Source organism: Galeopterus variegatus, unplaced genomic scaffold (assembly GCF_000696425.1).
Source record: "Galeopterus variegatus unplaced genomic scaffold, G_variegatus-3.0.2 Scaffold519, whole genome shotgun sequence".
Lineage (NCBI taxonomy): Eukaryota > Metazoa > Chordata > Mammalia > Dermoptera > Cynocephalidae > Galeopterus > Galeopterus variegatus.
In genome coordinates this window covers 161,053-164,686 of record NW_007726630.1, presented here as the reverse complement: position 1 = coordinate 164,686, position 3,634 = coordinate 161,053, and positions in this window count along the sequence as shown.

Sequence of the window (3,634 nt, the reverse complement as noted above, 5' to 3'; positions counted from 1 at the left end):
TATCCTATAAATAAAATAATCATTGCAATCACTGGAAAACATCTAGTAGTTAATATAAAAGGCTCTTCACAATCTGATACCACACTATATCACTATATTTCCAGGTTCATCTTTTCTCATTCCTCCTCTCCTACTTCTCATCTTTTGAAATTTGTTTCTGCCTCTAAGAAAACCATTTTCTATTCTTGCCTCCCTAAATTTCTTCCTATTTCCTGGGCAAGCATGGCTTTTTCTCAACTCTGTGACTTTGTGTAGGCTGTTTCCTTTGCCCACTTCACCTGGCAAATTCCTATTTAATCTTCACAGTTCAACTGAAATACAGTATTGTCTCTCAGTTCCTTGAACAAACCAGGCAGAGTCAGCACCTCCACTACCTGTGTACACAGTCCTTTATTAACATCTACAGCAATAAATACAAAAGTGCATTAAAGTGAACATCCAGACTACCGGATTGTAACCTCTTTTAAGGGAGGAACAAAGTCTTATTATTCTTTGATTCTTTCCTGTCTTGCACATAGCAGGTTTATTGTTGTGTATGCATTTAAAGCATAAAATATTTTTAAATAGAATAACTTCTGTTTAGCATCACTTACAAGTATTGATTAAAAGAAGGTTGAAAACAATAAGAGGGACTTAATTTTTAATTTTGTATAGATTGTATTTATAATCCTACAACTAGCCTATTTGCACAAAGAATCAAGAGTAAGCTGCATGAAATATCTTTGTTATTAGAAACTATGTAAAAGCAACTGGAGCCTAGCCATTCAATGCTGCAGTATCCTATTTTATTTTTCAGCATGTAGTGTTCATCTCTCTTGCTCTGCTGAGTAGTGAAAAGTTAGAGAATCCAATTCTCCGAATATTACTTATACACATGGGATCCAATTTTAATATTCTGAAAAAATAAAGCTACTTGTAAGAATATACTGAATGCTGTATTCTTTTTCAATATAACAGAGGCAAGCTAATTATCAAAATGTAAATCACAGACACCTAATTGTACAATATACTTCTCCCTAAAAGAACTATTGTTTTCCTTACAACGTATGTATACAACTGGAATTTTAAAATTTCCTCATGACTCCATACAGATTGCATCACCTGTTCAGGAAGAAATAAACAGGCGCAGGCGCATGTGCATGCACACACACAAATACACAAGACTATTTCTCTCATTTGGGATATAAACATCACCATTCTGAGCTGAGAAAGGCCAGATGTAAATGGAGCATCAGGGTGTGTTTCTGTGCATATGTGTAGGCACACACGCACATGTATGTGTGTTTGTTCAACTAAAGGAAAGAAGGCATGACATACATAGCAGGGTTTCTCAATGCTAACTTAGATTCAACTAATATCAGGCAAGAAAAGGTCTAGAAAATTACCCCAGCTTTCTAATAGGCACACCTTATATTTCCCATATTTTCTCCATGCTAACAGCTACATCATTTAAAAGCCCCCATGAAACCAATAGCCAAGAACTACTCTGCCAATCCTCTTTACTCTCTACCCATATCCTGCACCTGTGAAGAATAAAATCACACCCTATAAGCAGCAGATCAGGACTTAAAAAAACAAAAATTTTAAGAATAACAATATTGTCTAATCATTCGAATATCATCTTATCAAAAGGCCAATTCTCACCTCAAACCAACTAAGGGCAAAATGACACTTGGAAAGGTATCAATTACATAGAATTATTTCATTTTTCAAAAAATAATTACAGTATAATAAAATCTGAATAACATAAAAATGTGCTTACAATAAGTCTTTAGTCAGGACAAAAAAAAAATTAGTCTTCCTACATACGCTTAATCCTCTATATACACTTAATTGGCCTCAACCACAATTTGAAAAATATTAAAATCCTACCCTCCCACGAGTTAGTCAATTAACAAGTATTTTCTTGTTCTATTAGGCCATGGGCAAAACATATACAATTAAAAATTATTTAAATAAGATAATTTCAAACACTGAAAATGTAATGAAGAAAACACATGAGAATATGAGAACAGGTCGGAGTGATTGAAAAAGGCTACTCTGTGGAGACGACTCTAGAGCTAAGAATGATGAAAAGGAGGAAAACTCCAGGGGAAAAGCATTCCAAACAGCAGGAACAAGGACATATGGCCCAAGGCGAAAATAAGCTTGGCTGAATGGAAATTAGTAAAAAAGAGGAACAATGGAGCCAAAGCAAGTAATTAGAGACTGTTAAACAAGAGAATGCCTCGATCTGATTTATGTGTTACTTGACCTTTGGCAAACTAACCTCTTTATATTTAAGTTTCACCTATAAAATGGGGACAGTAATGACATCTACCTCATACAGTTGTGATGTGAATTAAATAAGTTGATGCTTTAGTATTTAAAACATTGCTTGGCACAGAAAATTGTGAAATAAGTGTTAACCACTATTTCATTAGCATTAATATTATCTATATCATCAATTAAAAAATAATCACTGCATGAGTGCAAGAGTGGAGACAGGGAGGCGAACTAGGAGTCCACCACAATAATGTCCAGGCAAAAGAAGACCGAAATTACAGAATGGAACAGATTTGTAATATATTTTAGAAGTAGAGATGATAGGACTATTCAATGAATTGAATATGCAGAGTGAAGAATAGAAATTAAATGAGACTCCTAGTATTTAACAGCTTATTTGAAATAAAATGCACACACCACACAATTTATCCATTAAAAGCATGCACTTATACGGCTTTTAGTATTTTCATAGAATTGTACAACCATCACCACAATCAATTTTAGAACAAAGGCATGACATACAGCAGGGTTTCTCAATGCTAACTTAGATTCAACTAATATCAGGCAAGAAAAGGTCTAGAAAAGAAAGAAGGCATGACATACATAGCAGGGTTTCTCAATGCTAACTTAGATTCAACTAATATCAGGCAAGAAAAGGTCTAGAAAATTACCCCAGCTTTCTAATAGGCACACCTTATATTTCCCATATTTTCTCCATGCTAACAGCTACATCATTTAAAAGCCCCCATGAAACCAATAGCCAAGAACTACTCTGCCAATCCTCTTTACTCTCTACCCATATCCTGCACCTGTGAAGAATAAAATCACACCCTATAAGCAGCAGATCAGGACTTAAAAAAACAAAAATTTTAAGAATAACAATATTGTCTAATCATTCGAATATCATCTTATCAAAAGGCCAATTCTCACCTCAAACCAACTAAGGGCAAAATGACACTTGGAAAGGTATCAATTACATAGAATTATTTCATTTTTCAAAAAATAATTACAGTATAATAAAATCTGAATAACATAAAAATGTGCTTACAATAAGTCTTTAGTCAGGACAAAAAAAAAATTAGTCTTCCTACATACGCTTAATCCTCTATATACACTTAATTGGCCTCAACCACAATTTGAAAAATATTAAAATCCTACCCTCCCACGAGTTAGTCAATTAACAAGTATTTTCTTGTTCTATTAGGCCATGGGCAAAACATATACAATTAAAAATTATTTAAATAAGATAATTTCAAACACTGAAAATGTAATGAAGAAAACACATGAGAATATGAGAACAGGTCGGAGTGATTGAAAAAGGCTACTCTGTGGAGACGACTCTAGAGCTAAGAATGATGAAAAGGAGGAA